Here is a 14,983-nt window from a genome sequence, read left to right as displayed (position 1 = left end):
TAAATTCCTAATCGGTACTTTCATTCCCAACCTCCCTCCCAAGCTCAAGCCATACATTTCAAACTTAGAGTTCAGTTGTAAAGTAACTCCTCCTGTGGCTTCTGCATTTTGTTATTACTCTTGACCTTGAAAACTCAAATTATTCATTCATTATTCCTTCACCCTTAGCACTAACCCCTAAATCCAGTGAGTTGCAAGTCTTGTTTTATTCATTTTTAATATTTATGCCAGAAATCTCTTTGTGATTTCTATTGTTCTCATTCTAGTTTAAGTCTCTCATTTCCTGACACCTGGATTATTGTTAACTGGTCTCGCCTTCTGTCCATTTCACTGTTTAGTCCAACCTTCAGGAAATGACCACAATACTCTTTCTTAAGTTACCATTCTGATTACGTACTCAATCTTATTTTATAAATCATCAGTAATTCTTTGTTTTACAAAAATATTTATCTAGACTCATCAAGTTGTTGAAAAATCTGATGTTAAAATGGACTGTCTTATAAGACTACATTTCAAGTCTCCTGTACCAAAATTATACTACTTGGTTTTCCCTGAACATGCTAAATGCTTTGATCTGTGCTGTGTCCTCTGGTTGACACGACCTTCATCCTTGTATTGTTAAAATAATACATACTGTTCAAGGATATGTTCAAATGCCATGAAGCTTCCAGGAGTACTTCTTTAACTCTGCTTATCCTTTCTATCCTGTCTCATGTCCTTTTATTTCTCTTTCTCTATCAGTGTATCCATGCCATTTTACCTACTAGACTATAAGCTTCTGCAGGAGAGTAACTATATCATCATGTCCAAACCTTTTCCTAGTAATTTTCAATAAGTATTTGATGAGTAGATTAATAAAAAATAACATAACGAATTTCCATATTAAAAATGAAGTTGTAACAGAACATCTCTTAAAATCTCCACAAGTGTGGAGAACTGATATCTAGAAATCACTCTTGATCCAAATGACCATCATCCTTAGCTCTTTACCCACTGCCTCTGTCCTAGACCAGGTTTGAGGTTTCTCCTCATCCCCTTACACAAGCAAATAGGACAATTTCATGTCTCAGTTCTGGCCAGTACTTTCCAATTAAACTATAGTAATCCCTGATGCTGTCAAGTACGATCTAATTTGCACCTCCTCAATTACAAATGTTACCTGCTTTGGGACCCTAAAAGGGAAGAAAACTGTTATTTTTTTAGCAGCTACTCTATGCCAAACATTTCACATATCAGTTGACCTTAAATTTCCACTGCTATGTTATTATTATAAGATGACATAATAAAAAGATGCAAATCTTTCAAGTGATTCCTGAATTTTTTTTAAAATCTCTAAATGCTGTGATTTCCCAAGACAACTTACTGTGAATACTGTTTCCCCAAGATGTTGTTCTTGAGTGATTGAGACAGACACAGTTGATTAGAGCTTTACCGAATAAGATTAGTTATATAAAATTAATGTATTTTAAATGAGTAGTAAGTTCTAGTGTTCTAGTAAACCCAAGCATGTGTGTTCAATTCAGGTGGAAGATGACATAAGGAATCTGAAAACAAATATGAGGCTATATTTCTATTTTTTAAATTTCTTTATCTTGAAAAATTCCTTTAGTATAGTTAGGAGGACATCCCTGAGTGTCCTTGATGTAATAATTCAGGATCAGTTATGATTGGGTGACTCTGAAATGCACATTTCATAAATAAGAAGCCTGCTTTGGTGAGGTGTCATGCAGCTTCTGAGTCCAAAAGAGAAAGCTACCAACAGCAAGGTCTTTATGAACAGACTGAATCAGTAAGACAGATTTGTACTCAGCATGGAAAGAACTTTAGGTCGCCAATGCTTATTTTCCATCATTCTTATTATATCCAGAAGTCAGTAATACCATCTATAGCCCCGTCTTTACATAGAAAAGATATAATTTATCCGTATCATTCATCAGCAGCCTCATCATTATCTCTAGCTCATTCCACAACAGATTATTTCTCTGTCCAAACACTCTGTGAATGTTACAGCAATAATTTAACATACAACTGAAGGAGTTCTCAGTCTTGTCAGTTACTTCTGATTGCCATTTCTCTTAATAATTCAGCGTTTTCTGTCTAAATCAATTCCATTCTTAGGAAGTCTGTTTATCGAATTTTATACTTGTTTATCCCCCTCTAGTTCTGACTTCAGTGTTACTTTATTTATAGAGTAATATTTCAATTTAATAAATAGGTTATATACAAATAAGACAGTTCCATAATATTTGTGGACTACAGTTCTTATTTTCATGCTATACGAAGTACCCAACACATATTTTTTGTATGGTTTTACTTAGTTTGACATTTTACACTTCAAAATGTGCCCATTAACAGATAAATTTAAAAGCAGCATTCTTAAACTTTGGGGATAATATGAAGAGAAAAATGCTATCACTTTTGCTGGAATTGAAGTTTAGACTCAGTATAACCACTACAATCTAGGTAAATATCAAGTTGACAACACGATGGTAGTTCTATCATGAGACCATTGACATAAGACTCCATGAAGTACCATATACCTCCCAGACTTGTTTCTGAGTCTAGTACTGACATTTATTTTTAGGTGTTCTAGATTAAATATGTAAAACTGGGAAAGAAGCATGATCAAAGCCCAACCAGCAGAAGAAGTCACAACCTGGGATCATGAATGAAGAAAACAGTCTGGATATCAGGATTTTACAAATATCAGGCACTGGGATTTGAAGCTGTTTCTGCATCTCCCTGATCCCAGCATACTCACAAATAAACAGGCAAAGATCACAAATAAATGGGTAAGTGCATTAAAGTATCAACAGTGCTGCAAAAGTCAGAGACTAACATAACTATGCCAAGGAGAGGAAATAAGTTTTATTTATATATATATATGTTATATATGACTATATATGTTATATATGGCACATATATGTTATATACGACATATATATGTCCTAAAATAGAAGGTAATTCCTCATTCTTAAGCAATTGATATGAAGAGAAAAGTTGTAGTGAACTAGGGGCTTGAGAACGTTTTTAAGTGGGCAAGATGAACTTCCGCTGGTATTCCACTCTTTCTGATTGACTACAAATCCCTCTCCAAGGAAGCAGGCCCATTAAGAATATAAAGCACTCCAGTTCTACTCATAGGTAGGTAATACTCATGCGATTTTTATTTTTTATGATCGATTTCGTATTACAGATTTTGACCACCTCCTGATAATTGGACCCTGGCTAGGTGCAGCCTACATAGATAGATAGGCAGGAAAGACAATGTGATTGAGAACTAGGGAGCAACCTATAAGAAAACAATTGGGGAGAAGAATTGCAAAAAGCATTCTAAATGGTAGAAATTTAATCGACCTATCATGGTCTATGAACTTTTTATTTTTCTAAATTATGTAGTAGAGCATGATTGTGTGGGGATAGAACAAGGGTGGAGTATGTATTTAGTGCAAAGAAGATTTGATATGCTGTGCCAACTCGTATGAATAGTAATATGATGAACCCTAACTAAACTGGAATTTCAATGGATGCAGAAGAGACTGCTTATTCATACAGTCATTAAAAATATCTATTAAACATCTCAATGCCAAGCTGTGTATCAGACATTAGAGAGCTAACAAGAAAAAGACACAATGCCTGTTCTCAGAGAACACACATTGTGGTAGGTAAAGAGGAACAGTAATATTTACCAATTTAGTATTTAACCGCTTATGATAAAAGTCTTATGTTCTAGGTTATGGGAGAGCTTGTGAAGAATAACTCAGTTTGCCTAGAAGCGTTATGAAAGATCTCAAGAGAAAAATATTTGGGTTGAAACTTATGAGGAAAATAAAAATATGTATGTGTGTAAGGCAACTCATTTTCTGAGAGGGTGTTACAATTTGGGTTCTCTGTAAAGCCAACTCTAAAACAGATACTAGCTTGCAGAATGTTTATTAATGGGGTGCTCTTGGGATCAAACCCTATGAAAGCAAAGGAAGGGAGCAGGACAGAGTAAAGGATGAAGTCCAAGTGTGATGGAGGTCCAATTATAGACTTAGCCTACTCCATGGGGAGCTCTGGAACTAGAATGGACGGTCAGGGTTGTTCTGAGCTAGGCTTTATACCTCGTGTCAATCAATCATTACATGAGTGCCACCCCATGAGGGGGCGGCCCCCCATAGGAGAGGCAGCTGAATTGGGACTGACAACTAAATGATGCTGCCAACCACACTCCCAGCAGTTGAGTTGCTGGTCCTACGTTGAAGAGGAATTGGAGCATATCACAATGACCATCACAGAGGTGATATGAGTGGAGACTTGAGCATGGTGGAGAAGGTTTGGAAGATGTTAATCGGAAAACCTGGATGAAATACACATTATAGAAGTGTCTGGGAAAATTGAGGGTGCAGTAGAGGTTGGTTACTATGCTGGAGATGTCAAGTCCTGTCACCCCTCTGGGACAGCACCAGTGATCTGAGGAATTCTAAGTAGCAGACCTTGGGAAATGGTGCAGGTTTGTGAACAAGGAAATTCAGCAGAAATTGGAGGAGACATAAATGTGTCTTTAGCTGAGGGGCAATGACCCCTACAAGTTCTTGTGAAAAGCAAGACAATTCAATTTCCATGGTAACTATATTGCTAGAAACATACAATGGAGGTAGTAGGCAGAGTGATGACTCCTATAGAGACCTATATCCTAATTTCCAGAATGTTACCTTAGATGGCAAAAGGAACTTTGCAGATATGACTAAAGGTATAGACCTTGAGATAGGGAGGTGATCTTTCATTATATGGGTGAGCCCAGAGTGATTACAAGGGTTCTTAAAAAGGGGAGAAGAATGCAGGAGAGAAGGTCAGAGTGATGCAATGTGAAAAAGACTGGAACTGTCAATGCTGGCTTTGAAGATATAAGGAGGCTGTTAGCCAAGGAATACAGGCGATCTCTAAAAGCCAAAAAAAGTGAAGAAACAGATCCTACCCAGAATATACTAAAAGGAATGTAGCCTTGCCAACACTTTTATATTAGCCAGATGAGACCCTTGTCATACGTTTGACCTACAGCATTGTAAGATAGAAAATTTGTGTTGTTTTAAGCCATTAAAACAATTGTTGGTAATTCAACATTATAAAAATATGGTAAAACAACATTGTGGTAACTCATTACAGCAACAATAGAAAATTAATACAGAAGATATATGTTAGAAATTAGGTCTTAAATTCAGCACACAAGGCAAAATTCAATAAGTCAACACTGACTTTGACAACAACTTATATGGCTTATATAGTAAACATAATCTGATTTATATGATCCTATAAATTAATCTTCATCTATAAATACATACTATATAAAATAATGTACAGCATAAACATTATATGTAATATATACATAAAAATACATATGCAAAAAAGTTAGGGTACTTTTTAAAATCACATACATAATCAAAATTACATGAACTAATTGCATATATGATGTTCCAATCTACTTAGATAAAAGGAGATAAGAAAGACAAGAATATTATTGGAAGTGAGGTTCAAATACTCCCTTTGATACAGGTGAACGAGGCAGGAGATTACTTACTAGAAAGAAGTTAAAACATCAGAGTAGGAGAAGCAATTTGGACTTAATTCTGATCTCGTGGATTACTGATGAAAGGGTCGTATACTCTTCCTGTCTGGGAACAGGATTGCTTATAGCATTTGGCGCAGGGTCAAAATTCTGGGAAAGATTAAATACTCCATGGGATTTAGAGGCATGGCGCTATTTTCTATTTCAGGATCCTAGGAAAGACTTAAACTGCGTTCAGTACTTTAGTAAGTAATATACTAAAACTTCAGTAAAGTAATATCTTTGCTAATAACATAAGTTAATAGCATGAGATTATGTTAGCTAATAACACAATATCTTAGCTAATAATAACGTTATTAGCTAATAACAATAGCTAATAACATGAGATTAAAATTTGTAATTAACGCTATAACAAACCTATATTCTTATAAATTTTATAATATAAATTTGGAAATAAACTTAATTCCACTCTATAGGGACCATGATTACAGTGGCTAAAAATGAGTCACCCACATAGTTTCGTTAACAGACAGCAGGTTTCTCCCCGTTTTGTATCTCGAGAACGCAGAATAAACCGAGACTCTTTTTAATGCAATAAGAAGAGCCCCATGCTTGAGCAGCTTCGCAAGTGCAAGAAAACAAAGAGTTCTGATTTTCCCCTTTTGGGAAACAGATCCATTTCATTCCATGAACTTTTCAGTGATGTAGAAAGATGAAAAAAAGACCTCATCTGCTTATCCTTGCAAATCCAACGCCAGACTAACAAGGTAGGGATGGGGGAAGGGAAGGAGGGAAAAGAATGCAACACTAGTATCTTTGGTTTGTTTGGGATTTTAATGTCATAACAGAGACGAGGCAAATATTCCTGGAGCTTAACTGTGTAATCCTACATGTGGTATATCGGAACGAATATATGGATTTTTGCACCATGACTGAGTAGTGCTTCGGTTTTTACGTATTAAGGGACCAGAGGTGGGCATCACAAAGATGCCATTTAATAGCTAAGAAGATACAAACATAGTAAAATAAAAGTCCTTGGAATAAAGGAAACAATCGCGGGTCATTACTCAAGACTGATTGCGGATCCACGACTCCAAACGGCATTCATGGATCCTTACAATTCACATTGCTGCAGAAAATACCCATTCCATCTCTTGGCTTCTCTGACCCTTCCCTCATGCCTGGCCAGCACATTAAAACTGCAGACACTTTTTATCTATGTTATTAGACACCCAATAAATATTTACACAGTGAATAAAGAAAAGAGTAAGTGAATGAATGACTTTACATATAATTTGTGCTTGGCATGACAAAGATGCTAAACTGTTCCAATGGTCATCTGACTGTAAAAATCCTCCACTTTTGACATCTCTCTCTGGTGATAAGTCTGTGTTGAGGGATTGTGTCCAGTACTAATTAAGGGTACGCCCCTCTTAAATGCTAATTTTTCAAAAAGTGATTCTTTCTTGGCTTACAGAACAGCTCACTTAAATCTTCTAAATTGGTTTGCTGGGGAAATGGCCCTGACCTCCTTCCCCCTTAGATACAGGCTCATGTTCTATGTTTCTTAAACTAAGGCTATGCTCACACCAGAGTAATTAACTAAGTAATTGTCCTAATGGGATTTAACCTTACTCTCGGTCTTCATTGGATGATTGCTCCAGTGTGAATATAATCTAATAAGTTCCCTAAGAAGGACTTAATCTTTACTTCCTAAAACCAAAGTCTACTGTGCTTTCCCTATATTTAATTTTCCTTATTAGAGATGTAATCAATGTTAAAAATAAAACACTCAAAATAGAAATATATGTTCCGGAAATAAGAGCTCCACTGATGACACCCTGCAGAGATATTTACCATTAAAAGTTTACAGAGCTTTCTAGAATTTCTTCTCTCTCCTTACACACATATATACACATATACATATATGTACACACACAAATATACATCATATGTAAAGATATACATATATATATATGTACATGCATACATACACAGGCATGCACACATAACAGACGTCTCTCCAAGTACCACTTGGTCCCATGGAAGATAGTCAAGTATTGGCATAAGTATTTAGCCAAAACCAAGACCAAAGCCAAATATCATCACTGTAGAGTGAACTTCTATAATACAAGAATAAATTTTACTTAAGATAATTATTTTAACTTTATTACTAAAAATTTTAGTTATATACATTCAAATGTTTAAATTATAATGCTGGAACAATAAATTCTCAGCACTATTTTATACAAGAGTGACCCCGTGGTCCTTATATCTTATTGATACATTTACAAAATAAAATAGAGGCTCAGTTTTACCAGATATTAGTACAAGTGAAAGATTTTAGTAGAGTGGGGTTAATTTTATTTTTTTCTAATACTGGTTTTCTTTTCTTAAAACTCTTCACATTATTACTGCTGTTATTATGATGTTGGTATTCACGATTTTGGAGATTTTCTTCCTTATAACTAATACCTTAAATTGAATTCAACAACTAGATATTAAATGCAGTTTGTAAGTGTTAACATATTTCATATTATAGCATTGATGTAAACACATTTAGCATTTCAACAAAATAGAATTATGATATTTAATACCTGTTTTTCAGGACTGCATTATTATTGAAATAATTTAAATAGATTTATTGACTTGACAGGGATATTGTGTTCTTTCTAAAATTACCTAGTACAGGTGCTTTTGTATTATTCATACTAACAGTCAATCTATTTCATTATTTAACTCTTTAAGTTATTAACAACCATTTTATACAAATTAACAGCTTTTAAAATTATTAAGCTATTGAAACATTTTGCTTTTTCAATATTAAATGTACAACTAAACTCAATTATTTTGTATATTTTAACATATAAATTACCTAGATTTTTTACTCTAAGATAGTCCAGAATACTTATATTTTAAAAATAACATTTGTTGCTACTTCCCTAAATTCCAATATATCTCTATTTGTATAGATGTATTGTAGATATCATATGTATATATTTTGATATATTTAGATATACATCCTGTTTACATATTTTATATAATACATAAAGTAATGTTGTTTTTTATTTAGGAACTAATAGTTATCTTCCATCTTAGTACAGACAGTTTATCTGTATTGGATATAAGATACTTTTTAGAACCTCCTCTGACAGACATGTAAGTTGTTTGCAATGTTTACCTATTGCAAACCCCAGTGCCTTGATTGTTCCTTGTAGTGAACATTGTTTTTTGCCCATCAAACATCCATTCTTCCATCTGCCTTCCTAAGAGAATCATAATTACGTTCAGAAATCCACTTCTCTCCTTTAAGACCCTCTGTCTCAGCTAAAGGCGACTATATTCATAGCCTGAGTGCATATAATTGGTCTAAAAGTAATCCTGATCACTTTGGTAGTGACTGGCTAAGCACTGGACCCATTTGGGCATGCAGAGATGCTAAGAGCAATTTCCTGAGAAAGTTCTTTGACATCCTCTGGGATACTTCCAGAAACCACTGTCCGTCTTTCTCTTTTTCTTTGGACTTTCCTATCATTGATATGAGGCTCAGGACTGCTATAACCTCACAGGGAGGGGATCTTAGACAAGAGACAACGCAAGGTGGAGCCACAGGATATCTCAACGAGGACACCTGCACTACCTCTGAATCTCCAATCATGTGAGCAAGTTAATTTCCTTTCTGTTTAAACCAGCTTGAGTGGGGTGTTCTGTTATTAATAGATAAAAACAAAGACATATTCTTTGATTAACTATGTGAGGTGTAGGATCAGGAAAACTTGAGAATAGGGAGTTAGTTTTTTCTTCATTGCTAAATACCTAGCACTTACTAGGCTAGGTTATCTGGTGCGTAGCAAGTACGTGATGCATGAATGTATAAATTCCTACTCTACTCATGAAAGTCTTGAAGCAAAGCCCACAGAAAATTTAAAGTAAACATTATATTTCCTTCTTTCAATATTTTAATTCTTAGAATGGCTTTAAGAATCGAATATGCGTGTATACTTAGTGCATAGGTAAATATTTTTCTTGAAAGTTTACAAATGATAGCTTCCTAGGTTTTTGCACAGTACAAATATTTTCTTTAATGAAGAAATACCATGTCAACAAATGTGATGAATTAGTGATAGAAAAAGATGTATACCAACAGAAATGGATCATAATGTAACACATTACGTAAATCCTTGACATTTTTGTCCCACATATTTTATGTGTCTGTAAAAATTGCCCCCAATATGTGGGAATATATTAGCCTTTAGAGTTCAAATCATTTATGCATAGTTTTTAAAGAAAAATGTTATCATTTATAGACTCCCTCAAAAGAAAAAATCACAGAAGTAATCATAATCACATTGTTTATATGATTGTTATTTCTCCAACCAGTATCATAAAATCCCTTGAACTTTAGCTAGTCATCAGTGTTTTCCTTTAGAACTTCACAGTTGAGAGACAAATAAGATTCTTCACAGTTATTTTGGCTTTATGTTTACTATTCCTGTGCTTATCTTCCCAATGCTAGGAAAAGTTTAATTAGATCATTCCCCTGGCTGATAACCTCTAAAGGAAACTTTACAGTCATTATCAGTTCTACCCTCCTTTTTTTCCATATGTAATCTCTCTGATGTGGGGCTGCAACTTACAATTTATGATGAGTGATCATTTAATTGTTAGTGTTTTACTCTTATACCGGCATAAAATAATTTTTAAAGCTCCCCAATAATTCTGAAGTATAGCCATGTTTGAGAACTAATGTTTAGAGTCAAAAGCTGAAGTCCTCCCCTACCCAAATTTTGAACATTCAAATTATCTTTAATCGCAAAACTAATCTAATGCAAGAAACTACCTTCCAAATTAGCGAAAAACTCTTATAATCAAAAGTGTATTATTTGCTAATTCAAAGAAAATTTTACCACTCTTTAATTCACTGCACACACCTTGAGCATAATCTGTTTTGTTGCCTGAAATGATATAGGGGATATATGTTTAAAATTATAACCAAAAATTACTGAATTGTGGATTATCATGGAAATGTTTACTTAAAATTCTGTCAAATGACAAAGAAAAAATGAATGAAAACACTTGCTTCTTTGGTATCTTGCATTCCGTTCCAGCAGTTGTCTTAATTGGTCCTTCCTGTCTGAATGTTAGTTTTGATCAGTCCTGACCTGTCCTATCCACCTTAGTTCAGCTCTTTTTCTGAGTTTGGGAGGGCAGTTCACTCTATCCTATGAGCCTTGAGGAGACTTCAAATAATTGGTTGTATGTTTTCAAGGTTTTGTCTCTGGGTGATAAAATAGGGGGAAGAGACATTTTCTCAGAGTTGGTCTGTCTTAGCAGGAGCTGTAGATAACTGAGAATGACAGCAGCTGGGCTACTGCTCTAATGGTGTGGATTCAAGCATAGCACTAACAAGATGTACCAACAACGGGGGAAAATAATCACAGGAGAATGCAGAGGTTTACAAATGCTGCTCCGACTGTGCTCAGATTTTGTCATTTCAAAGTGGGGACCCATAATGCTAATGTGTTCCCAGAAGAGTACACTAAGTTTAGGATGGTTGGGAAGCTCAGGGTACACTAGTAGTTGGTGATGGTGGCTAAGCTGGTAATTCTTAGTAATTTACTGCCTGAGTGATAGGGCTCAGAAATGAATGACAAGGCAACACTGACAGGTTAAAACTAAATCAATGTATATATTTTGGACACTGGCAAAATGATAATTATACAATTATAGAGTAAAAAGAGGGATACTGTTGCAGTGATATGACCTCATGAGCGACTTCCCTATACTAGAGGGCATTTACATGGACCACATTTAAGCCTGCAATGTCGTTAGTAATTGCAATTTGTAGTTTCTAACCATTTCTGCCCTTCCCACCCTCTTCATCATTTATATTTAATTACGAAGAATGTTCTAAAAATATTCAAGAAAATCAACCTATGTTTAATTTAAAATTCTACACTGTTACTGCTCCCCACTGCACGAATCACACAAGGTCATTGACGGAATTACCTGCTGACTGTCATAGACTTATCATTGTCTTTTTCTATTTCTCAGGAAACAACTTACTCAGCAACCTGCTTTTCTTTCTCGTCCTAGCAGTTGGTTTAAAAAGAACTTCGTTTTTCATAAATTCAGTTTTCATTTGATCATTACAATAGCATTGGTGTGAGACAGAAATATGTGCTTCTCAAAAAATGCTCCTCACTGGGCTTCCCTGGTGGTGCAGTGGTTGAGAGACCACCTGCCGATGCAGGGGACACTGGTTCGTGTCCCGGTCCAGGAAGATACCACATGCCGCGAAGCGGCTGGGCCCATGCGCCATGGCTGCTGAGCCTGCGCGTCTGGAGCCTGTGCTCCGCAATGGGAGAGGCCACAACAGTGAGAGGCCCGCATACCGCAAAAAAAAAAAAAAAAAATGCTCCTCGTACACATCACTACTCTTTTATATGCAAATGAATACATGGGTAAGTGAATGAATGAATGAATGAGTGCTAGCAGTGAGATTTCCTACTGAGGCTTCTCACATTCCTTAGAATTTTCATTTAAATCCACTGTGTGAAGGGAGTAATTTTTATGTTCAATTATCAGTTCTCTTTCCACAATACTAAAAAATTGGAAAATTTGGCAACTAACAGAATTTAGTGTGACATATTTTCCTTACTCCTCATAAAGTGGTAACATAAAATAATAAATACTAATGGTGACAGCAGCCAAGATTCTGGTGGCACTTTAGATACCCATAAGATGCATCAATTTTTTCTCCTATTTTTTTTTAACATCTTTATTGGAGTATAATTGCTTTACAATGGTGTGTTAGTTTCTGCTTTATAACAAAGTGAATCAGTTATAGATATGCATATGTTCCCATATCTCTTCCCTCTTGCGTCTCCCTCCCTCCCACCCTCCCTATCCCACCCCTCTAGGTGGTCACAAAGCACCGAGCTGATCTCCCTGTGCTATGCGGCTGCTTCCCACTAGCTATCTATTTTACGTTTGGTAGTGTATATATGTCCATGCCACTCTCTCGCGTTGTCACAGCTTACCCTTCCCCCTCCCCATATCCTCAAGTCCATTCTCTAGTAGGTCTGTGTCATACCCTGAGAAAACCATAATTCAAAAAGAGTCATGTACCAAAATGTTCATTGCAGCTCTATTTACAATAGCCAGGAGATGGAAACAACCTAAGTGCCCATCATCGGATGAATGGATAAAGAAGATGTGGCACATATATACAATGGAATATTACTCAGCCATAAAAAGAAACGAAATTGAGCTATTTGTAATGCAGTGGATGGACCTAGATTCTGTCATGCAGAGTGAAGTAAGTCAGAAAGACAAAGACAAATACCATATGCTAACACATATATATGGAATTTAAGGGAAAAAAAAGTCTCCTATTCTTTGATACTTACAAAGACCCAAGATATTTTCTCAATCTTATGTAAATTGCTCTGCAAACACAGCCTCAAACTGGTTTTATATACTTGCAAAGCATCACCACCTTTGAGTCTCCCTGTTTCATAAAGCTGGCCCCACCACTGAATACAATAGTAGTAGCTTTTACTAACTGTTTAATTGTTTCAGATATAGATGATCCCATTTCATTGTCACAACAACTCGATGAGACAGGCACTATCATTATTTCCCCACCTTACAACTTAGGAAGTTGCAGTTTACAAATACCAAGACACTTGATCAAAACCACACAGCTAGCAAAGAAGTCAGAATTTGAACTCAGAGGCTTTTTTTTTTTTTTTTTTTTTTTTGTGGTACGCGCGCCTCTCACTGTTGTGGCCTCTCCCGTTGCGGTGCACAGGTTCCGGACGTGCAGGCTCAGTGGCCATGGCTCACGGGCCCAGCCGCTCCGCAGCATGTGGCATCTTCCCGGACCGGGGCACGAACCCGTGTCCCCTGCATCGGCAGGCGGACTCTCAAGCACTGTGCCACCAGGGAAGCCCCAGAGGCTTACTTTTAACCAGCATATTATACTGACACTGGCAATAGATCTATCATAAGCACTTCTAATATTTTCTCAATTGTCCTTTTCTGAGGTAAGTAGAAATACATTGAGCTCTTATTGAAAGCAGGCATATGAAATATTCATTTTCCATCAGCTATTAGCCATTATGAAATATTATGAATTTCTTATGAAAAGCAGTTTCTTTTCTGAAATGGGTTAATAAAACTCTCATTCAATTCCATGTTCTTAGAGCTTAGCACAGTGCCTGGAATGTGCTAAATACCTTATAACTGTTTATTGTTCAACTGCTGAGTTTAAGATTATGTAAGATAGGGATAGCAATATATTCAGCTTTGCATTCCTTGATTAATTCATAAAATATTTATTGAGAGCTGGATACTGGCTGGATAATGGGCAATGCGTTTGGTATATTATCACAGAAAAATCAATCTTCTGTACCAAGGAGAGAGAAAAGGTGTCTTATTTTTCTAAGTATTTTATAACTGACTGAATATTATTTGTACCTAGCAGAGGGGAGTGAAGATATTCCTTCCAAGATTTATCCTATACTTATATGAACCCAAATTTAACATACTTCTCAGGAGCCACCTGACTACTTGCAGTTTGTTAGTTTTTAGAGCATCTGGAGCTGGAAGGGCAAGTGTCCCCCTGAGAACCATTCACTTTGAAAGTTTAAAGATCACTGTGAGTTTACAGATAATTAGTGGTTCTTTTCTTGGCCAAACACACTCTTTTAAGCTGCATTTAAAGACCCAGTGAATCTTCCACAGTACTAGAAGATTCACTGGTTTGATAAAATACTCCATTTGCTACATCATACTCAGTTTAGTGATTTCTGGAAATTATTAGGCTAATAAATTTCAGATGCAAGTTGTGATATCCTAATTCTATTTGTCTTAAAAAGCAGGTGGTAAAATAAGATGTACAAATTTATAAGCTCTATTCTCACCTAAAAGAAGCTTTTAAGGATATAGGTTCATTTAGTTTCTCATTTCACTACTTATTTACTGGTATCATTTTTCTAAGAAAAGATCACAAAAGTAAGTCACCTCTGGATTAAAACAGTGAAATAGAATGTGTAGAGTTGGACTTCCCTGGTGGCGCAGTGGTTGAGAGTCCGCCTGCCAATGCAGGGGACACGGGTTCGTGCCCCGGTCCAGGATGATCCCACATGCCGCGGAGCAACTAAGCCTGTGCGCCACAACTACTGAGCCTGTGTGCTGCAACTACTGAAGCCCACGCACCTAGAGCCTGTGTTCCGCAACGAAGAGTAGCCCCGGCTCACCGCAGCTAGAGAAAAGACAGTGCACAGCAATGAAGACCTGATGCAGCCAAAAATAAATAAATAAATTTACTTTTTAAAAAAGTCTATTAAAAAATGTGTAGAGTCAAAGGTGTCACACTTTCAAAGGTTTTTAAAAATATTTTAAAATTCTCATTCTGCTTGAAGTTGA

This window comes from Delphinus delphis, chromosome 9 (genome assembly GCF_949987515.2).
Source record: "Delphinus delphis chromosome 9, mDelDel1.2, whole genome shotgun sequence".
NCBI classification, from domain to species: Eukaryota; Metazoa; Chordata; class Mammalia; order Artiodactyla; family Delphinidae; genus Delphinus; species Delphinus delphis.
The sequence above is the reverse complement of the archived record's forward strand: the minus strand, read 5'-3'. Positions refer to the sequence as shown.